Source organism: Rhipicephalus sanguineus, chromosome 3 (assembly GCF_013339695.2).
Source record: "Rhipicephalus sanguineus isolate Rsan-2018 chromosome 3, BIME_Rsan_1.4, whole genome shotgun sequence".
Taxonomy (NCBI): domain Eukaryota; kingdom Metazoa; phylum Arthropoda; class Arachnida; order Ixodida; family Ixodidae; genus Rhipicephalus; species Rhipicephalus sanguineus.
The window spans coordinates 70130488-70153845 of record NC_051178.1 but is presented as its reverse complement, the minus strand read 5'-3'; the positions used below and the strand labels follow the sequence as shown (position 1 = coordinate 70153845).

General features: G+C 45.7%; 1 long non-coding RNA gene across 1 annotated transcript in view; it reads right to left on the bottom strand.

Annotated features, from left to right (window-relative positions):
- Positions 1 to 4915: 4915 nt before the first annotated feature.
- LOC125757611 (uncharacterized) overlaps positions 4916 to 23358 on the bottom strand; it is a 41827-nt gene continuing 23384 nt past the window's right edge. The window contains exons 2-3 of the long non-coding RNA XR_007415350.1: positions 9809 to 9870; positions 4916 to 4984 (exon numbers count right to left, since the gene is read on the bottom strand). This is a non-coding gene — a long non-coding RNA (uncharacterized LOC125757611). The remainder of the gene's footprint in view (positions 4985 to 9808; positions 9871 to 23358) is intronic.

Below are 23358 nucleotides of genomic sequence, written 5' to 3'. Positions count from 1 at the left end.
GGCCCTGTGACGGGCCCTGTTGTTGTGCGAACACCTTCGTACCTCGTCGAAAGCACTCTCGCTACGTAATAATACACTTCTCCGGATACAAGGATCAGGCCCGTAGCCAGGAATTTTTTTCGGAGGGGGGGGGGGCCCACTTGCTGAAAACTTTGACTATTTGAGCAAAACGCCTATTTTCATTATTTATTTTCGGTAAAACACCATATATAAAAAATTTCGGGGGGGGGGGGGGGGGGCTGGCTACGGGCCTGAAAGGATATACGAGAGCCCTAAGCGTCGATTGAGTTTCTTTTTTCTGAATTCAATTTTGTCCGTCGTCGTACTTTACGAGATGAGCTGCCAATAGAAGCACTGCAGAGGGTTCCCTTTGGCTACTAAAGCTTTCGCTGTTTTTTGACACCTTTAGTGTCGAAAGCATTGGCGGCCGATCGCCACCACGTGATTACTTATATTTCGTAACGTCCACGACCGCGGCAGCCTTTCGAGTGCTGCGGCTCATCACCAGTGCTGATGATGATTGTGCTGTTGGCTGTCTAACGGTGCATGAATGAGAGATAGCAAGAGAGCGCCATTCACGTGAAATGTGAGTAATCGGTGGAACAATGATTTCGATGGGTAAATATAGTGAGGCCGCCAATAATTCAGTTCAGTCTTCCGATTAAGAAACCATAAAAATGGCTCACGATCAGACGGGTTAACGTCGAGAATTACAGCTGAATTTTAACCATACTATACAATTTTCTGTTCCGGACTAGGAAACACTTCGGTGAAATTGTGGCAGACTATCATTGACAAGCTACACCGCTAATTAGAGGAGTACGGAGGAAAGGAGACCACGACATGTCTCCAGCCTGCGATCTAGAGACCACGCGTACTGAAAATGGCCCAATAACAGCATCTATAACTTCGTCAATGGCATGCAAGAAGTACTACATGCTCGCGCAGTACTTGTGGTTGAAGAACTTTCAATACATACAGTAGGAGAAATGTGCACTGTAGGGCGCCTTGCGTTGGCCCTCCAACCTGCCAGCGGGAACCTTGCAGTTAAAAAGAACGCATTGCTAGGAACCAATGTACTCCCAGCGACAGCAAAATGGCAATCACACAGATTTTTCTAGATACGGACAACAGCTTGGGGCGAAGCGCCATACACCATACAACGATGGCGTACGCGCCATACAATCGATGGTGGAAAAGCACGCCAGCGTCGGTTGGTGGTTTCTAGTGACATGGTGCCACAGTAACAAGGCTCTGCTCAGCGGTTCACGTGGCGTGACGTCACGCCAGCCACACTTGCGCTCTGGCGGCTCAATGTCATTGCGACGCAATAAATGACCCTGGGAGACATAGCGTAGTAGAGCATTCCATCTAATAACAAATTCATTTGCCATATATTTCGAAACGTTGCCCGAAACATGGATCGCCGCACCTACAGAGTACATTGCACGAGCTCCGAGACGGGGCTTCTGGTGGAAGCATATGAAAGCGAAACCACGACATGTTTAAGGAAGCGAAAATTCAGCGTCCGTCCGACCAGCGTTTATTATTATTATAGGGGATATTCAAAATGTGCAGCGTCATCTGTCGACAATCCCATAAGCCCAATCGTCATGTTTTGGTGGTCGCAAAAACGAAACTTGTCGCAAATCGCAGCCTTTCAGGTGCTAGCTACTGGTCTCCCTATCTTCGTTCTGCTATGACTTCCCAGTGCTCCGTGCGCTGTTCAGGAAACGAGGGAGCCATGAGAATGCCGGTAACAAGCTCACTCTATTTTTAATCGAATTTGTGAGTTATCTGAACGAAGAAAAAGAATGTACCGGCGCCAACTTGTGTCGTCAACAAGATCGGCACTGTGCTTTGGTCGGGAAATGATCGGCGCTTGCAAAGGCGCTCTTCAACCTCAGTTCTTATTTCTCCGTGCAATTTAGTTGCCCGCCTGCAACATAGGCTATTTTTGCAGAACAGTATGTTCCAATATTTGCATTTTAAAAGAGACGCCCGACGTCGCGCACCCGCGAGAGGGTATGATTGATCAACATTAGCGTGTCGGTGTTGCAGATCGATGAAAGCAATGATTTACGTATAAATTCCAGAGATGTTGCTGCGCGCGTCTGCGGCGAATCAGTACCGCCACAGGAGACTCGATCGGCGCAAAGATTCCAACCGGCATCTATTTGCAAGCTTCGCAAGGCAGTGTGCGCCGAAGTACTCATAGTCCGCATGCCACGTCTGCCCTTCGCTTTACAATCCCGTATCCTTCCCCCTTTTCTTTTCTATTGCTTTCTTCGGTCAGCGTGCTCTGCGAACACGGAGCAAATCCGGTGCTGGCGTTGGGTGCATTCTTTATGAGCAAAACATTCACCGCCATATCCACGAAGTGAATGATGTTAGAGGAGCTTGCTCGAAGGTGATCGGGTAACCCGCGAATGATCGTACACATTCTTCTACCATCATATATAGACGTCGCAACGTTGTTATATGTGCATTACATACACAATGTTTATTAATGTACGGTTGGATGCACTATATGTTCTTCGGCGCCGCCAAAGAACTCGTCCTTCTTCGTGCTCACAATGGCCGCATCGTCAATGAACATCGTGTGACTCATGAGGTTGAGTGCTATGGCAGCCTGTAAAGGATCGTCGAGGTCGGTGACTTCAGGCGCCGCCTCGATCTCGTCATCGTATACCTTCCCGTCGTCTTCCTGTCGTGCCACGAGGTGGCTCCAGCAGATCTTGATTTTAAGGTATTTGTATATAATGGTGACTGTTCGAGATGCTTCAGCCAGGCATGCACGTGGCGTTTCTTGACGAGACCTTTTCTGTAGGAAGGCTTGTTAACGAGCCGGCGCTTGATGTGTACGTCAAAGGCGGCGTCGTCGGGCACGTTCCGCGGCAGGCACTGCACAGTCTTGGCCACGTCGATCGGCACATTAACCACCTGCCCCTTTATGCTGTACTGGCCGCTGCCGTGAGTCAAACGCCTGACGCTCATAAATGGCAGACGGAGTTATCAGGCGTTCTTCAACGGGGTTGAGAGCAGGCAGGTGAGAGGGCAGGGGAGGATATCAGTACCCGTGCGTAACACTCATCGTAGGGACTTTTCCCGCCACCAGAGCGCCTTTACACGTGGAGCAAACTCTGTACGTACTGGAGTCTGTCGGCGGGGCCGATGACGTGGCAGCGACAGGGAACTCTCTTTGAAAGACTGCGACGGCGTTGGCGCGGGACTGCTCGTTGCGGATGCTCGCGATTATGGTCATGTTATTGTCGAACCACAAGCGGTCGCATACCTTGCAGCTGTGGCCGAACGTGTGGTCGAGGAAATCGCGCTTGAAGGTCGCGTCGGCGCCGCCAACCTCAGGTAGCGACCGCTTTTGGCGCTTAGTCGCGGCATCCCGCGCCCGCACTTCTTCGGTGTTCTCTTGCCACCGCTTCCGTTCTGCTTCTGCTTTGCGACCTCTCACCGCAGGGTCCGCTTGACGGCGCGCTTCGCTGGCCCGCACCTCCGGGTTTGCTTGACGGCGAGCCCTCTTCGCTTCGGCCTCCCGGGCTCTCACCGCAGGGTGTTGGCATCGAGCCCGAGCTGCTTCTGCTTTGCGACCTCTCACCGTAGGGTCCGCTTGACGGCGCACCCACCTCTCTTCTGCTTCGCTGGCCTGCAGCTCCTGGTTTGCTTGACGGCGAGCGCTCTTCGATTCGGCCTCCCTGGCTCTCACCGCAGGGTCTTGGCGTCGAGCCCGTCGCCCTGCTGCCTTGGCTGGGGTGTGGATGCTGCGGAGATGTATCCTCGAGCAGTCACCTAAGTAGCGCTTGCGCCGTGCGTGGTGTGTGCCGCCTTGAGCGGCGGCGCGCTATCTAGTGAGCATTCTTGAAATCACCAGAGAGAGCGCAGCTGCGCTCCTGGCGGGACCAATTAGAAGTAGTGAGCCGCCGGCGGGCACGCCGCGCATGGACAAGGCGCGAGCATAAGAAGCTTGGCGAGCAAGCTCCTAAACGTTCCGATGGACGTAAGGGATAAAATTCGGGATTCGAGTTGTAGTCCAACCCAGGCCTTCTGAGTGGCAGTCAAGTATTCTAAAACAGAGCGAGGGTATCGTCTATTGTTTTGGCAGCGTTGGTTATCCGCCGTTATAGCAATGTAATAAACGTAACTTGTGTATTCCTACAACTCAGCAAGCTACAGTTTCATCGACGCCGGAGGAATACAGCAACGATCGCAAATGACGACATGCACGCTATCGCAACGTAGCGTGCACTCCGTTTCTGTGAAACTGGCGGCTGTGTTTTAGCATGTGTGCTGGCTATACATCAGAATATAAGCTACCCTTCAGGCGTCAGTGCAGCCGACGTGCCTGGAAAGCCAACGAAAGCCCACGACACCCAATTTACCAAACATTTCGGTCCACCTCTTAACATTTGACACAAAGAAAAAAAAACAGAGCAACATAGGCAGCTACTCGCTGACTGCTTCGCATGAAATCGATTCCCACAATGTGTGGGATCTGCCAAATTTTCCTTACTCACATTTCCGTCTACACTTATTCATTCCCCAGTGCAGGGCAGCAGACGGAATGTTTGTCCACCGTGTAACTCTCGATGCTATCTATCTATCTATCTATCTATCTATCTATCTATCTATCTATCTATCTATCTATCTATCTATCTATCTATCTATCTATCTATCTATCTATCTATCTATCTATCTATCTATCTATCTATCTATCTATCTATCTATCTATCTATCTATCTACATTCCTGGGAAAGTCTCATGTGAAAACCGTAAAAACTGCTCGATGCCTCCTCTACGAATTGATTTCACTGAAGAGAACCCTCCAAGCATACGGACTCACCCCGTGTCTTGTTGCTGCATGGTTTTCTCGAAGCCCGCGCAGCTTGTACTGACAGTCGAAAATAGCCGCCGCTGCAGGACGACGGAGTTGTGAAACGGCTACTTCTGGTTATGGTCGGTTGCTCAGGCCCTGAGAGAAAAGTATACATTCAGTACTTCGCTGAACGTGAGTAAATGTATTCGCGGCCTTAACAATGAGTTATCGTCATGAATATCAATGGGGGTTTCACTTGAATTCTTTTATGGAAAGGCTGAAATGGTACATACAGTAAAGCGGTCATAAACCACTCCTTAGGATCAGTGAGAATACACATTCTTTGTATAGGAGAAGTCGCAATGAACTTCCCAGCGAAATCTTGGAGTCGTGCGCGCCAAGGACAACCTAGAAGTTTAGTGCGAGGAAGGAAGGAAAAAAGAAAAGGAGAAGGCAGGGAGGTTAACAAGGAAAACTTCTGGTTGGGTACCCTGCACTGAGGGATTGGGGAAAGGGAATAGAAAGTGTAGCGCGCAATTGCCAAATGGGAAAAAAATCACAGCATATCCACGGGGTGAATGATGATGAGTGGGGCGAAGCTACGGAGGGAATCATCTGTAAACCGTGAAACTCTTCCGTGAAATGCGCCCAGTACATAATATAAAGAGTGTGAAACATCGTGTATATATTAAACATCAAACTTTTATTGTACTGTTGGTTTACGTGGTCCCTTCATTATCACTTGTGATCGGTGAAATGCAAGGAAGAAGTCCGCTCCCGAGCGAAAGAGCGCCAAGAGCGACCGCATTCCCCGCTCGCCCTGTGCGAATTAAAGGCAAGGCTAGAGGGAAGACAGGACGCGCGTTCCACGACGCGAGGTCGGTAGCATGCCCAACGAAAGCCAACGGAACGCGATCGTGCAAGTGCTCCGGCTTCGCATCGCCTCATGGTTCCATTTAGCGTCCCAAAACCAAACATATTGCTCAAGGTGTGCCTTGCGTTTTTCGTAGAAATAATTTCTTTATCATGTACATTAAGACGAAAAGTTGAAAGCTCACTAGAGTGTATCGCCCGCAAAGTATGTCTTTTAGTGTGATTTAACTCTCGTACGGCAGGGTCCTCGCGCCGTTGCCGGTCCACCTCGCCCGTTGACGATCGGGCGAGGTGGCTACATGCAACTACTACTACTACACTTTAAGAAAAACATCTGGCGTTCTTTCGTTCTGCTTTTACAAAACATCTGGCGTCTTTCGTTGGTTTATTTCATCAATCAACGGCGTTTTGAACAAAATTTTTATTGTTTAATCACGCACAGGAGAAATCTCACCAGGCACTACCTTGGAGGTAAACAATGGCTGCTAATGAGAGACAGAAGAAGTCGGCTTTTAGCTAACACTTACACTTCTACTTCTACTAACGTTTCCTACTGGAACATGCCAATGGCTGCTAATGGGGAATGAGAGACAGAAGAATTCGGCTTTTAGTTAACGCGCACGCTGCGAATTTTTTATTGTTCAACAACGCACAGGAGAAATCTCCCACCGGCACCACCTTGGAGGTCAAAGCGTAAGACTTGTTACTCACTACTACGACCACGACGACTACGAGGGACGAACGGGTGCCGCCTTAAGGAGCTTCGCCTCTAAAAAATCACAGCATATCCACGGAGTGAATTATGATGAGTGGGCGAAGCTGCGGAGGTTCATCGGTAAACCGCGAATCTTCCGTGAATTCTGCCCAGTACATCATCACCGACGTGAGATCGGGCGCGTTTATACTAAAGGTTCGATGAGAGTTATGGCGACTTGCAGCTCACTTTAATTTTACATGTACGCTATGAATTTTCATTGTTTAATCACGCACAGGAGAAATCGCACACACGCACTACCTTGGAGGTCAAAATCCAGTGCCTATATATACGGGGTGGTCAGTGAACGGTTGGGCAGCGCGAGCAGTCGGTTTTTTCAATCAAGACGCAGGCAGCGACGCTGCCTGCGTCGGCGCCGCTGCGCCGCGAGGCAAGATAGGGGGGGGGGACCGTTGGAGGACCATGAGGCGATGCGAAGCCGGAGCACTTGCACGATCGCGTTCCGTTGGCGTTCGTTGGGCATGCTACCGACCTCGCGTCGTGGAACGCGAAGAGGGACGCTACGCGCGTCGTATCTTCCATCTAGCCTGGCCGTTAATTCTCACAGGGCGAGCGGGGAGCGCGGTCGACAGGCGGGCGAGAGGGGGGCAGAGTAGGAGTGGAGAGGGAAGCGGAGGGGACGCGCATGCGCTCGAGCTCATCGCGGCGTTGCGCAGGAGAGAATTTCGGCATGTCTAGCCCGCGTTTCAGATGAAGAGTGGAAAGGGGAAGGGGAGAGGAAAAAGGGGAGAGGGGTAGAGGACATGGGGAATGGTGAGGGGGAGTGGAGAGGAGGTGTGTGGAGAGGGTATGCGCATGCGCAGTAAGGATGGTCACGCCGCGCACCACCACCACCACCACCGGACAGATACTGCCGTTTACTGCCGGCTGCCGGGAGATACGCCGGACAACGGAGACGTGACAAGGCTAAGAGGAGCTACGCCCCTAAAAGAGTGTAGCGCGAAATCGCCATTTTCTCAGGCGCCCTGCTTTCAAGCAGATGCCCGTCCTCACTCTATTCGGCGCTGCAAGCGCTTGCTGCTTGACGTCGAGCAGCGGGTAGCATGCTATCAGCTGACATAAAGCAAGTGAGGCGTTTGGATCAGATGCGCTTCTTGCCACGGGGTGCCGCAAATTGCCGGCGCAGCGCTCACTGATCTACTCACATTACTCGGTGAGCCATACTCGCCCGCAAAATTAACGGCAGACAGCAATGGCGTTTCATCACGCGCTCTCAACATAACGACGCGCTTGGACGTAACTTATTTCCCCCGTGCCATCCCTCCCTGCTTAGCATCCAGCGCGCTCGTGGGGACATGAAAAGAGAGAAAGCGATTAAAGTGCGCTGCATACCCGTGTAACTCGGCACGCTCTTCATTGATTCGACATTTTTTGGGGAAGTCCATTCGTCAGGCAACAAACTGCGATACTGAGGCCCTTTGATGACTACTTGAAGCGGTTCATGACACCTGTAAACGTTAATGTGATTGGACGACAAGATCCTTGCGCGGGACTCGAGCTTTCGCATCCGGTCGGAGGAGTAACATCTGCCATTTACAGCAGTTTCCCGAGTAGCATAGGCAGCGTCTCAATTTCGAAAAAAAAGAAATACCTGCGCAATTTTGTGAAGGATAATGCGCAACATATCGACGATTATTAGTGCTTTCTGACCGCAATAATTAAAACGACGCGGTCGGGAATTTCGCACAGCTGCAGGGTTACCGTAGAGCGGATTTGACCGGGTGCCAGAACTCAAGCTAAAAATAGCCAAATTAGCAATGCTATTTAATTTTATGGCCAAATTTATGGTCAAACAGAACTGAAATAGCGCTATGGGGACAATTCTTGCTATTGAAAATAAGTAATACTACCTTGACTAAGAAAAACTAAAAAAATAGGTGCACAATTTTTTTCCTCTTACTTGGTCTTCAATCCACAGAAAATGTGCAAATAATTGAATGAATGATAAAAAATTCGGCTGCTACATAAATAATGCTCCTGCATATAGTTTACGTAGAATAGGGGGAGTTCTTGCAAGATACAATGGATTTTTGGGACATTCCCGCTAAGAAATTAAGAGGAAAATTAAACGTTAACGCAATTTTTTCTTGAAGAGGCAGAGAGAATTTGATAAGTAGGCTTTACAGAACGCCAGTCCCGGTCTATATAGTGAAATATGGTCGAAGATGAATAACCATGCTTCAGTTTGTTGAGCATAGCTGTCTTTCTCCAGTTCAGACGACAACACGCGCTACACGCCAAAATTAGAAATATGCGAGTAGCACTAGCATAGATGGAGGGCAGCGCGAGCAGCGTGGTGGCCACGCGTTTGCAACATGCACGCAAATTCGCAACTCCAAATTTTCAGGCGCGACGCTCGTTTTGTTTTGGGTGCCACAATGCACACCAGTCTGCTGGTGGCGGGGACGACGCGAGCGCAGATCGGCTCACACTTCGTAAAAGCTCGAAAGCACTGTATTTCATCGGCAAATGATAAGAAGTGCTACTTCACGCGCCAGGGCAGAAGCTCAAAAGTAGCCAAAAAGTAACCATGTAGCCAAGCTGAAATTTTCATCGCCAGGCGGGACCACAAGGTAACCAATTTGGCTGAACGTAGCCACCAACGACAATCCTGCGCAGCTGTTGAGAGTGCAAAGCTTATGCCAGGATTACCCTTTCGTGCCTGCCTACAAAAACACGCTGCTAAGGAAGGCAGTTGCTGCTTTGGGGAAGATTAGGCCACTTGTCCAAACGTTGCCTCTCGTGAGATTATCCGCTAAAGTATGTCTTCAAGCCCCTGCCTATTGAAACGGTCGGTATGCCATTCCAATCATTCAATATGTTTCCGTAAGATTCTTTCGGAAACATACGTCAAATGTATGGAAAATATACGGACAACGTATTGATTTCGTAAGGAAACATCACGAATTATTGCAATGTTGTGCTTCGTAATCTTCAAGTAGGCATGTCTTCTCCTGAACTTTCGTCTCCTTTCTCGACTCGGAAAGACAGTAGGATCCAATACCTATGCATTGAAAGATTAATGTGGCGCTCAGCTGGGTGTGTTAGCAAGTAATTATGAGATACTGCACTGCTATAAACACAGTGCTCCACCTTGTTTTTGGTGAGTCTGTGTTTCTGGCGCTGTATCCCTTAATATTGAAATATCGTTCACTGACATTCAGCTATGCTGGATTCGTCTACCCGAAACCGCAAAAGCACAACTAAGTGTAAGCCTAACACAAAAGTTCCAACTAAGGTTTTCGGGTTAGGTAAGGCAAGATATCTTTATCCTCCGGCTTCTTCCGCTGCTAATAATGTTCGACATTTCGCTTAAGCTTGGGCGTACATACCGTCAGAGCAAGTGGCGGCGTCGCCAGGGTCGTGTTGGAAACTCCGCGAGCCAGCTGGAATCCTGCAGGCAAAGCAGTGCATGGGTCTCAGGCTGTGTACTTCCAGCAATATTGCCGTACATCGTTCTTCTTCAGATGCCGGTGAACAATATGTCTATAGCACACTCGTTGTAATACAAACAGCGGTGAAAGAAAGGTGTGCATGACAGTGACTATAATCAGTTTACATAAAGGGCGTTTAATGCAACTAGGACCGAACATTTTTATGAGTGCTTAACCGCAGGCGAATGAGATGAACGACATATGGTCCGTATTCGCTAAAGTGAGAAAACATTTCGCATAATCGACCTTAAAGGGGCCCTGCAACACTTTTCGAGCATGCCCAAAAAGCGCTGCCGATCGGTAGTCGAGGCTCCCGAGAACACGCGAGCCAAATATTATAGCGATGCGCACGGCCTGGAATTTACAATAAATTCTCAAAGTCAGCTGAAAATCGCTCCCTCTTCTCTCGACAAATGATGTATTAGTCGGCAAAATATGACGCGATTGTCGACAGCTCCACCATTGGCTGATGTTATAATCACAATAACACCCTCATTATTACTTTCGTTGTTAATTTTGAGCTCAATAAGTTGATAATATGTATGTTTATATTGTGTTATGCCGTTAAAAACACCGAACAAACATTAATATTAGCACTTCCGGTCTCACCGACAGCTCGTCTGCTCGTAGTTGCGTGGGTGCGTTTTCTTCACCATGCGCAGTGCCGAAATCGTGAATATTTCTGTGCTTTTGACCATCGCCGGTTGCCGTTGAGAGTGGCAGTCGTTCGAGTGTTGCCTCGTCAGCTGGAAACTGCATCGTCGGCACGTTCTCACGACCGACCGAGACAGGGGCGCAGCATTTCTCCGATAACAATGCTGGCGCCGGCTAGTTTAGGATATCTGTGTTCGCTGTATGGCGAGAGTCCCGTTTACTGTTTGTTCAGTATGTCATCGAGCCGTAACTTGGCGTCTCCTCCTCGTAGTCTCTCGTTCCCGAGAAACCGCGACACAGCGACCAAGCAGACTCGCATTTTCATAGTAGCTGCAGACAGCCGGGGGATGGGTCCGCGCCGGCCCGATGCCCCACGATCCTTTCTTCTAGTCTTTAGCTTATAGCAACAGCGCCGAGCGAGCGTGCTCAAGGCTCGAAGTCCACATTCACATCGAGTAGTGTTTACTGTGCTGGCGCAGAATGCGGCCGGTGAACTCGAGCAGCGCTGACATGAGTTACAGCCAGCGCACCCCTGACCTTAGCCGATCTCTCTGTTTACGCTCCAAGCACGTGCGTTGGAAACACAGCGGCCGCGCCCAAGTTACGGCAGTCGCCCCGTCGCTGCTGCCTCGTTCGACTCGCAAACGCCTTTACTGCGTTAAACATGTCAGGGAAGAAACGCAAACGATGTGATGTTGCTGGCTGCGAAGGTGACAGTAGTGAAATGCATCGGGTTCCTGAAGATGCCGAGCGTCGGCAAACGTGGTTACGGCGCATTGGTTTGCCAGCTTCAGAAAAGCGCGCACGTTTAATCGTATGTGGACGGCATTTTTCTGCCGAGGATTATACTCGGAACCCGGCCGTGATGCAAGCCATGGCGTTTCAAGCCGGACGCGCACGTCTGAACCCGGATGCAGTACCGAGCTTATTTCTGCCAACCATTCCGGTAAGTGTACATGATGTAGTGGAGCACTCCATACGTACAGCAGGTGCTGTTGCTTTCTCTGATCAAACGGTGATGCATTTCATACAGAATACTGCGATGGATGCGATTCGCCTGTTATAGTACATACCCACTTAAAATGTTTGGGTGTGAAGTATGACAGATAAAGCACATCCACTGGAGTTTTCGACGTGACATGCAGAGCACATAACTGCTATAATGTAATATTAAGCTGCTGTACCTGTGCACTTCACAAAATATAAGTTAAGATTATCCACACAGACATACAGCTCCTATTTAACGTCCGAGTTGAGTGCATAAGAGGCCAGTATAACCTGTCCTAAAGAATGTGGTTATGGTGCATTTCACTTATTACTTGCGACACAAACAAAAGCACTTTCATTCAACCCTTCTTAATTTACCTGCAATCTTGTCTTCACGCAATCTTCAGGCAACAGTCACGTGTGTGTCACCTAGAGGTTGCATGTTAACCAAAATAGTGCTTGACTTTGTTTGGCATTCATCAAATCTTTAAGTGTAGATTTGATTTTACTGCTTCAGCCACATGCCACGGATGCTACGTCATCACAGGGGGCTGCAACATCAGCTGCATCAAGTAGCAGTTTCATGGATGTTCCTCCAATAAGTCATATTTCTTTTTAAAAGCAGCGGGATTGCTATAGGTAGAGTAATATGCCCATTCTAAATGCAATACCTTTCAAATTTCTTTTCCTCTCAACCTATTTGATTGAGCCACCTATCAATTACCATTAGATTGTTCAAAGTTCGTGATGCATGAATATACTGACTTCAATGCAACAGTTTTTTCTCATATCACACTATATAGTAGCAGCTGTATTGCTTTTTATTTATATCTTTTTGTGTTATGCCTTCTTAGAAGTTCACCCAAGGAATATGGCACAGTTGTACTGCTTCAGCTTTATTACTAGTACGGTTCTTCTGTTTCTTTACTGTGTATTTGTGCTGATTTTTAAAACTTGCCCAAAGTAAATAGAGCAGCTGCTTTTCAACTCTCTCATTTGAACATATGTAGCAGGATTCTTTCCCTGAGCTGTTGAGGATGTGCAGATTTCTAAAACTCACAGGAGGTGCAAGTACACTTGGATGTAATTCAACTTGGTTACCTAGGCAGGCTGAGAAATGAAGGCTCATATTTAGATAAATGTGGTCAAGCTTTAAAGTTCCTAAATGATTAGGTACCTCCAGAAGTGCATATTATTCGTTAGATTGGGGCGCGTGTCTGCATAAGAAGTGGCCACAACTATATTTTGTTCATGTAGTGAATGGCTCCTTGCATGATCTATATGTATAGAAAAATTATCACAGAGCTATTGAGAAAAAACCTAAGGGTATAAAGCACACAAGCATAAAAGAAGAAGTTAAACATACACTTCAAAATTAGCGTTCCTCTGCACAATTACATGTGATAAACCTGGCGGCGTCGCCAATAATATTCCTAACAGTCACACCTCACAGCAAATGTCATTTCAAGTATGCACCAAGCCACTCACTGCTAACCCAAGCAGCTGTGTCAGTAGCACCTGGCAGCTGCTCTTCTGAAGCATTGCACACGTTGCTATGAACTTCCTTGTCAATTAACAAATATCAGCTGCAAAAAGGACTGGCTATGGATGGAGTATGCCTATGCACTGTTTATCATGGTGCAATTGCTATAATTGAACTTTCAACTACTGCACCACTATGCTTCACAAAATATAAGTTAAAATGATTGGTACAGACATCTACCGTCCGAGTTGAGTGCATAAGAGGTCAGTACAACCTGCCCTAAAAAATGTGGTTATGGGGCATTTTACTAGCTACTTTCGACAAAAACGAAGGCAGCTTTCATTCACCCCTTGTTGATTTACCAAACATCTCTTCTTCACACAATCCTTGGGCAACAGTCAAATGTGTGCATCAACCTAGAGGTTGCATGTTACTGAAATAATGTGACTACGCTTGGCATTTGTCACATAAAGATGTGACACGGATTTGATTTTACTACAGCCACATGCCATGGATGTTCAGTCATCACCGGGGGCTGCAACATCAGCTGCATCAAGCAGCACCTCCGTGGATGTTCCTCCAGTAAGTTATACTTCTGTGTTATTCATCGCAGTCGTCGCTCATCGGTAGCAAAAAAGGAGTCAAATGTTGTCGGCACCTTTCTTCCATTTTCACATTGTAGTGATGACAAAGGACGAAGAAAGAGCAAAAGTATTAACAGAAAGTGTAGTTATTTATTTAAAAAAGCTTTTGCTGTGCCCCCTCTCCCCCTAAAAGCTTTTTTTTTGCATGTACTGCACTGCATTTCAGGGTCGTTATACATATGAGAATGTATAACATCACTTGTGCTGAGCACAAAACATGATTAAGCAAGTTTTCCAATGTGGAATCTCAAGCACATGGAGCTGGCATGCCTTGCATTGAGCCAAAGATCAGGAATAATGACAATGTGGCAGAGAGCAGTGGTCACTACAAAGAAAAAGGATGTATGCATGAGAGTTCCCCCTTTTCTAAGCATTACAAAGGTGTTGCAAGCACTACTTGTAAGTATGCCAGACACATGATAATTGATTCCAATTGCTAGCTCACTATTTGCAGGGAAAATATCAGCCCTGAAGTATTGTTCATTGAGCAGATGAAATACACATTTTCGTAAATCCTTTTAGTAAATTCAAATGCTCCCTATTTACAGACCACAGTGTGCCAGTGCAGCTGCCACCATCCTGCAAGAGTGTCTGTGGCTACACAGTGCTCACGTGGCATGGAAGCAGCAAGGGATATTGGTGAGCATCCATTTATTTTGCTTAATAATGCTGCCCTCTGCCAGAAAATTCAAATTATGGCTAACATGCCAAGATTATGTGATAATCCCAGGCAGGCAGAACATTGTTATAATTGTGACCAGTACCATCAGGCAGAATAATATTTATTTACAGGCGTACAGGCTCACCTAGACATCAAGCTTCACGTTGCCAAAGCAACACAAACAGAGCCACCTCCACCCCAACTTCCGACTGACTTCCGGCCTCCTCATCAATCAACACCTGTGCCATCCGACGAAGAAATGCTTGTTGATGAGGAGGATGCACCAGAACGTCCAAGCGACAGCAGCTACCATGAGTCCTTCGACTACAGCATTATCAGGTTACTACTATATGCAGTCATCACAAGCAAAACATCTGCATTGCTCTGTGTTATAATTTTCACAGAATAGAAAACTGCCTCATCTGTTATGGCTCATGAAGAGAATGTATTGCAAGACTACCCTTTTTTGGGCATGAAGAGCAAACATTGTGCGAAGCCTCATGTCAACAGTTTGAAAATGCGATATCAGTGAGGCAGAATTTTGATATCTGATTACAATGTTGCACTTTTCATATGTTATGGTGCTTGCACTACGCAGTGAGCAAGCAGAAGAGGCTCCACACGAGGAGCGCAAGTTCCTCGTGTTTGAAAGCAACCTGAGGGAGCTGCTTGCTTTTTGCCGATTGTGCCACAAGCGTTGCCGCAACGAATTCAAGGTGGTGGGGTCGATGCTGCATGTCACCAGTAGCTGCCCCCACCACACTGAGACATGGCAGAGCCAGCCGCTAGTCGGCAACAAGCCAGCTGGGAATGTGCTACTGGCTGCTGCCATATTGTTCTCTGGCTGCACTGTGGCTACGTTTCTGCGAGCACTGTAGTCCATCAACGTGCAGACAGTCCATGAGAGGACCTTCTTCAACTACCAGAGAGGCTACTTCCTGCCAGCCATCAAAAAGGTGCATTCTTATAGCCCATCAAACTTAAACCACTCACACTCTGTTAATAATCACAACAATGACAAATACTATACAATATCACTAATAATCTGATAAAATGCTTTCAATACCGGCACCATGAAATGGAAAAACAAAAACGACGAGGCATTTTTACTTCCCCATCCTGTGGACTGATGCTCCGTTTGACTTCAATACGAACCAACTACCCCAAACTATAACTTGAGCGTGCAGCTTAAACTTAACCTTGAGAGATTAGCATTCAGAAACACTTATATGTGTGAAACAAAGTGTTTCAAGCAGTGAGCTCACGTCGATGTAACAGCACACATTAAATGTTCTTTAAAATTCAATGTGTTGCATCACTGAGCAAGTGAACCGCAGGGACGGCAAGTGCAATGTCACTCTTCTCCTTTTCTTAGAAATTTTGAGAGTGAATGATATTTTACCCACACCAATTATAAATTTTATAGTAATTTTAAGACCATAAAAACAATCCATTGAAGCAAATTGGCTTGCAGTAAAATCATGTCATAGGGCCCTTTCGTTAATAAGCCAGTAGCAATAATCAAGGTGTCATAGAAAGTTGTTTAAGCACTCTTGCGTTTTCAAGCTGAGTCATGTTCTAGTGCTGTTTGCTTCCAAATGATGTGCCAACTAGCTCACCTAGTCACAATTTCACAGAAGATGAGGTAATGAGTAAATACACAAGCAAAATATGTCCTGCAGTGACACAGACTGTGGTAATAAAGAACTTTAATTACAGCACAATTTCGACAAATTTGCAGACACACAGGTTATCAACCAATAACATAATCTCTTATACAGACTAAGGAAGCAAGGTACACCATAAAACATATGTGATGTCACACTAATGATGAACTTGACCTCAGGAGAAGAGGTGTTCTACAAAAAATAAACTGTGCATCAGCCTTCTGGTATATTAAAATGTTTACAAAGCTGTAATATCACAAATGCCTCAAGCAGAGCAGCTTAAATTTCTCTCTGTATTTGCTCTTGTGTTTTTTCTACATACCAACTTTTTATAAAACATAACAATACTGCCCAAATGGAATGTGGGCATCGACCACATTCCATTTAAGCACCCTCCACCATAAAGTGGGAAACAATAAAGATTACGCGCTGTAAATAAGTACAACAAGAGATCTCAGTAATTGAATCTAAAAAAATGTGTGGTTATAACATCAGCAATTAAAAATTTCTGAAGTCTGATAGAACTGTCAGATGTAAAATAACGTAAAATATAATCATGATGATGCAGTACATATATTGACTGTTACTTGTATAGGTAGCTTCCATGCCATCTCCTACGAGGTCTATGATTATTCATGGTCTCACACTAATGCATTTACTCCTGTGTCCAGCTTTTCCAGACGCGCCAAGACCAGCTGCTGAAGGACCTGCCTGAGGATGGTGTAGAGATTGCAGGAGATGGCCGGTGCGACTCGCCAGGGTACAGTGCAAAGTAGTGCACGTATACTGTCCTGGCGACGGAGGTTGGCCAAATCCTGCGTTATGAGCAAATAAGGGTAGGAGAGGTGAGCAAGTAAAAGAAGCTAGATATACCCCACTGTAACTATAATTAATTTCATGCAGTCATCAGCGGTACCAAGCAGCTCCGCAATGGAAAAGGAAGGCCTGGCACGGTGCCTCGTAAAGCTGGAACATTATGGCGTTACTGTGCGGTCCCTAACAACAGGTGGGTTAAAATTTTCTGCAGGAAGTAATAGTTTTCTCTGGACAGTGATAGTAACTTTGCTTAGCTTCTTTCATAACCACATTTAATGATGCCATAAACATGCACTGGTGGTTCCCACAACCGCCATGTTGTTTCACTTATACCCCCTGTCACACGGACAGCCTTAACCGCGGTTTAGCTGACTAAGGTTACGGCTAACCACAGTTAGGGTAGTTACACGGCAGGCGTAATCGCAGTTAGTATCTTAACCATGGTTGTCGCAAACCGAGCTAGGCAAATATGGTGCGCTCTCACAAACCGAGAAGCTAACAAGATGGCAAACAAGCTGCGCACAAGCCATGAACCGGAAGTTAATCGGCATGTTCGCATTGTCTGAGGATTTTCATGGAACGCAACTCGAGTTGGCGAACAGTCAAGCACAACTTGTGGAAAGCAAGGTTCATCGTAGAACGGCCAGCAGAAATGATTATTCCACCCTCGTGGGCTTAGCGAGAGAGTGCAGCCCTACCGCAACACTTTTCTTGAGGGGAATTACTTTTCGCGTTGTTCATGTCTAGCCACATCATAGAGCCACAAGCACTGAATATGTAGTCGTTAGGTGGAACGATTCAATACACAGTCGCAGAGGTGTGGAATGGCTGTGTTGTACCACAAAACTCTACAAAAGTGTACCCACACTTCTTGCCGAGCATATGATCAGCTCGTGGTTTCACTGTCTTGCTCAACTGAGCTAACTGAGCCTGTGTAACCACGACAAAACGCATCCAGGTTAACAGTGGTAAATCCTGTAAACTGCAGTTAAAGGAGTTAAAGCTGTCCGTGTGGCACATGTATTATTTGGCCTTACGGTTTTTTCAGAGTATTTATGTATCTGAATTCATGTTCACTTTGTCTGTGATTCTTCCTGGTCCCTCGTCCTTTTTTGCGCTGTTAATAACATTATGGATCACCAACTTGCCCAACGAATCGCTCACTTTAAACTTTTACACTTCTGTACGTATTTTCAACAGACCGCCACCCAGCCATCCGGACTTACTGCCGCATAAAGAAGCCTGGCATGCCACATTACTTTGATGTCTGGCACATAAATAAAGATGTGTAAAGCGCTTCTTCCTTAGGAACCATTGGCACAACCAGAAGGGGGTTCAACTCGCCCACCCCCTAAAAGTTTTTCAATTTTTCATGTGCATAAATACACACAAAACACATGCATGACCATACATAAAGCATAGGCTCCCCATCCCTACGCTCGAAAAAATTTCTGGCTACACTCCTCTTAGAAACAGTTATGCAGGCTTTTGATATTCAACTGTCTATATGTATTGCGTCACAGCAATGACAACATGACTATCTTACTAATGCCACTGCAACTAAACATGACCCCTCATTCGCAGCCACATTGAGTTGTTGAAATAGCAGAAATATGCTTTCTTGAATAACCCCAAGAAATAGGTGACAACACTGGCATCCACCAAATGCTACCACAGAAGTTCAAGGAAATTCACACACACTACTAGGGAGCAATGCTTTGTAGTTGCTGGATAGCAATTTCTCTTTGAAACCCCTCCCACATTGTGTGGGGTTTCATGGAACTGGTTTTTTCTATTCATTTGTCAATGCACGATCTTGCTTCCAACTACAAGCCTTACAGTTTCTCATTCGGTACATCAACTGCCGTTCTTAAAGGTGTGGCACCTTTGTTTGAACCCCAGAACAGGAGGAATTATTCATAAACCCGGAAGCTTTTCTTTCTCATAAATTTGTAGGGATCACCCGGCAGCTTTGTGCTACAAATGGCTGTATGCCAATTTTCTCTTTCATAGGTGACAACATATTTACATGGGCTTTGTTTGCTGGTTAAACGAATCTTTAACGCTGACTGTTTCACTTTTTTCACAGAGGATATCATGCAATGGCTTCTTGTTGCGTGGGCTCTGCTGCAGAAACTCAATTGCACCTTGATTAGGCATACTGATGGGCTAACATACTTCATTCCAACAACTACTGCCTTATTCCATTTATAATGGAATAAGGCAGCAGATGTCTCAAGTAAAGATGGCACACATTACTAATGAGTGCAGTCCTTGTTTTTGTGTGCTTTCATATTTCATCATGATATCATGCTCAGCACCAGAAAGCCTAAGCAAAATGACTCAATACAAACCTGACATTTCCTAGACAGCATGTGCATAGAATTGAGGTAAAACCATAAAATTTTTGCATAAAAACTGACATCCTGATCAAGAACATAAAACTACGCCTAGGAACAGGACACAGGAAAGAAGTGGAAAGGACGAGTGCAGACTAACTAACAACCGATTTATTTGAGCGACACTTCTTTTTCACAACAGCAAATCGCATGCGAAACAGTCGTTCATAGCCATACATCCTAAGATAACATTGTAACAACCGAGAAAGTCCAGTTCTTTTTTGTACAGATAGCTGTAAAGATGCCAAACAAACACACTTATCAGGCCCATCTCTTATTATATGCAAGACATACATGATTTCATGCGGCTTTTTGCCTTTTGCACAGTCGATATAATTTTGGTGTGCCTGAAAAGCGGCTTGCATTTTTCATTTTCTTTTATTTCACACAACTGGCAATGTCTAGGCAAGTGCATTGCACTGTGGGGACTGAAAGAGTTACAGTGCTCTTGAAGACTTAATAATTCAGCGTCCTGGCTGCCCAACATATGCTAAACTGCGGCTGAGCGAAATCTCATAGACAACATCCATTTCACAAGGCACATACTCAATTCTGTGAAGGATTCCACGGCATATGCTTTGTTTTATTGCGATAGCAATTATATGGACAGTCTCGGCTGAATTTTGCCGTCGCCGTCGCCGCTGTCATGCGCCGTATATGTATATGTATATATATATATATAAAAGCCCCAAAGAAAAATGATTCAGAAAAATGCTTCCGAAGAGCGGAATCGAACCAGGGACCTCTGGCTCCGCAGCGAGTGGCGCTAGCCACTACGCCATGAAACCCAGATCCTCCACGTAGCTAACGGCGAGCGTTATGTACAAACCCTTTAGCGACTCGGAGACGGCAGGCGCTTATAAGCGTTTCTTCATTACCAGCGAGATGGTGCGAGGAGCGCGTCGGCGAGCTCGCTCGCTTCTTCTTATGTTTTTAGTTTTGGTTGTTCGTTAGTTAGCAGAGATGGGTCACATGTAGGCTTTCAGGTAAAGGTCTGTGTCGAACAATGTGGCACGTGTATACGTTCGAGCATCGCACCTGTTCTCACTGAGATCTGTTTAGCCGAAGTTGACGTGTTGCTCTTACGTATCCTTACTGATGACCGAATTATACTTGCGTTTGGGTAAGTTGATTACTTTTCTATCATTTTAAATATTAACCCAGATGAGATAACCTAGAAGTGGTTACCAGTGAAGTTTTCTAGTCTTTCAAGTCGACAGGGTCCAAGGTCCAATTTGAATTTTACCTATGAACACCCTGAAAGCTCCTGTTTACAGTTTTAGAGCTGCAATTGTTTTTCGATCAGAAAAGGCTCTGAAGAGACAAACGCCTTCGGTACAGAACTCGAAGACTTTAATGAGGTAGAAAACTAATCCTTGACCTGCTGGTCAAACAGGTAAGGCGGAACATGTCTCAAGGAGTGGCCCCGCTCGAGAATGCAGCAACTTCTTTCTTGGAAGTTGCAACAGGCCCTTTTGCAGCCCTTTTCATGCCACTCTAAGCTTGTCAAGTGAGGAGTCGCATCCTTGTGTGTGAGATCCTCCCTTCTCAACTCCCGTAGGTATATGGTGCAGTTTAGTTTTATCAGTCAACTAGACAGGCTTCGCTTTGCCATGTTTCCTCTCGCTCTTCTCATGGCTGTCATGGAATCGTTGAGGGCCCTTAGCATCAATGCAAAAAAAACAAGAGCTCGTGGAAAGCGAGAGGTGGAAGTTTAAGATTCTTCCTTGTGTGCACAAGTACTCGCACAGCCTAAGAAAGTGGGAATGAAATTTTAAATGATCACTTTTCTGTGCGATGTAAGTTGTCCCATCTTTGCTCACTAACAAACAACAACAAAGATTTTCGAATTGAAAGAAAGCAGACTGTGGAATCGCTCACAGAACTAAGTATGCACCCTGTAAAACCGATATTGTCTGTGAGGTTCCACTCAGCCGTGGTTTAATTTTTTTGGCATATGAATGGTGCAATAATAAATCTTCTTTCAAGAGCACAGTAACTCTGAGTTACCACAGTGCAATGCACTTGCTAAGACATTGCCAATTGTGTGAAACGAAAAATAAGGGAAAAAACATGCCACTTTTCAGGCATGGCAAGATTATCAACCATGAAAAAGGCAAAAAGCCAGTGAAATCATTGACGCCTCGCATACGATAAGATATGGGCCTGATAAGTGTGTTAACAAGGCCAGCACAAAAATAAACTTGACTTTCTTGGCTGCTGAAAAAATATCTTAGAATATACGACTATGAATGACTGTTGCGCATGCGCGGTGCTGTTGTAAAAAAGAGGTGTCACTCTAATGAATCGGTTATTAGTCTGCGCTCGTCCTGTCCATTTCTTTCCTGTGTCTTGTTCCCAAGCATAATTTTACGTTTTTTACCATGTCTTACCAACTAGCCCCCCACCGCACGCTCCTTCAGAACACATATCCCTTCTCCTTACAGCATCAAGTGTGATATATATTTCCTAAATCTTAAACAATATAAGGAGAATACTGAGAGCTAGAGGACTTTTTGGTAAGAGTGTCCAGTAATGCCATAGCTCACACTGCCTTTAGCGTTCATTTACCTGAATGTATTACAATGATTAAACCTCTTTTAGGAGTGAAAAAGAAGCTCAAAGCGGCAGCGAAAAGTAAAGGATGCGAGTCCATAAAGCCCTGGATTCAGAGTATTACCAATCATCTGTATTGGGTAGCTGCAATGGGCCAGGGTGATGAAGAGCTCACACTGAGCATGTGGAGGAGCTTGTTGAACCACATCTGCAACATTCACCATGGCCATGAAGGCCCCTATACAGAATGTCTCCACGGACCACTTGAAGACAGAGACTGGATGTCAAGAGGTGTGTCCTTTTATATATAACCACTTCTTCATATTGCACTGTTTTACTCATTTTTTTGCATTCTATCCTGCCACTTGTAACCAGCAACTATCTCCAGAGCTGAACTGCAAAGCGAAATTGATGTTAAAACTCCAGCTTTAGTCGCATATTGTTATTACGGTGAAAGGAGCCACGAAGATCCTTAGCTAACAGTTGTATGGTGCAACTACTTGTACCAACACAAGCTGTTGGTGCAGCAAACTCAATGGAACATTTTTCCATAGACTAACAAAAAATTTATATTGTGCTTTGAGCACGGGCAGTAATGTTTATCCTTTTAAATATTTGTGAGCTCTCTTACACAGTGCGTTGCACACTTACCACGGTTGTACTGCTTTCATGTTAAAAGACTCGCAGGCCTTCAGGAAATTGCGGGGCATCCTGGAGAACCCTAGGCTTCTGGCTGACCTTCGCCACTTGTCTCCCAGAGCCCAAACGCCATCGCTGGAGTCCTTTAACAACATCCTCATCGGGTTTGCTCCGAAATCGGTGGCATATTCTGAAGACGGAATGCAAGCACGGTCAGCTGCAAAAATTATATGCAATATCTTTTGGCATGTACGAGTTTAATAATTGTAGGCAAATTGTGAAATGCACGAGTATATTTTGCTAAATAAATTTTGCAAGCCATCTTTCAGCTGCACTAACCGCAACATTCGTCCATGTAACTAGTGAGCACAATCTACTTTAGTATGTTACTAATTAATTGCATATCTTCAAATTAGTAATAAATTGTCATCAAATAGACACAATGTTTTTTTTTTAATTGTACGTCTGCACGAACCGAATATGAGAGTATATGCACTGCCCCTTTCTCCTCTGTCCTGATGCATCGAACACACAGTGTCAATTCGTTTTAACAACCACATTGCTCAGGCACTCTGGGTTTCAAGAACACTATCAACTTTAGCTTCTTGCCTATCCAACAAGTAAATGTGAAATGATCACATGCCAATGGTTTGTTTTCATCTCCAGAACTCTGTGTCACTGACCTTTTAGGCCTGTCATTGGTAATGATGTGATGTTCAATTTGCATGCGTATCACTGTTATTTCAGCGCATGCATGAAGAATGCATGATGTTGCAAAGGTTGTGAAGTACTAAAAGGACCACAATTGCCCTTTATTATGATAATGCAAAATGTATGTACATATTGATCACCCACTGCAACCATCAACAGTGAATCAATCAACCCAAGTGCAGCTAAAAAAATGTTTTCAATGCACATCCCATTTTCAAGGACACAGCTGGC